This window comes from Corvus brachyrhynchos, unplaced genomic scaffold (assembly GCF_000691975.1).
Source record: "Corvus brachyrhynchos isolate BGI_N302 unplaced genomic scaffold, ASM69197v1 scaffold1106, whole genome shotgun sequence".
NCBI lineage: Eukaryota > Metazoa > Chordata > Aves > Passeriformes > Corvidae > Corvus > Corvus brachyrhynchos.
In genome coordinates this window covers 13,378-13,699 of record NW_008238449.1, presented here as the reverse complement: position 1 = coordinate 13,699, position 322 = coordinate 13,378, and the positions used below count along the sequence as shown (strand labels likewise).

General features: G+C 54.7%; 1 protein-coding gene across 1 annotated transcript in view; it reads right to left on the bottom strand.

Annotated features, from left to right (window-relative positions):
• Positions 1-322, bottom strand: part of LOC103617434 — a gene marked incomplete at its 5' end in the record, with an annotated part of 14,781 nt that overhangs the window by 1,139 nt on the left and 13,320 nt on the right. The window lies entirely within an intron of this gene.

Genomic DNA, 322 nt, shown 5'->3' with positions numbered 1-322 from the left:
AACCCACCTGGACACCCCAAACTCACCCTTATCCCCCCCAAATCACCTGGATCCCCCTAAACCCACCTTTGTCCCCCCCAAAATCACCTGGATCGCCCAAAATTCACCTTCATCCGCCCCAAAACCACCTGAGACTCCCCAAACCTCACCTGAAAACCCCAAATTCACCTTTATTCCCCCCAAACTCACCTTTATCCCCCCTAAACTCACTTTTATCCCCCCCAAACTCACCTGGATCCCCCCTAAAAACCCCAAATTCACCTTTATTCCTCCCAAAGTCACCTGGAGCCCCCCTGGAGCCCCCCCAGCCGTCACCTGCGTC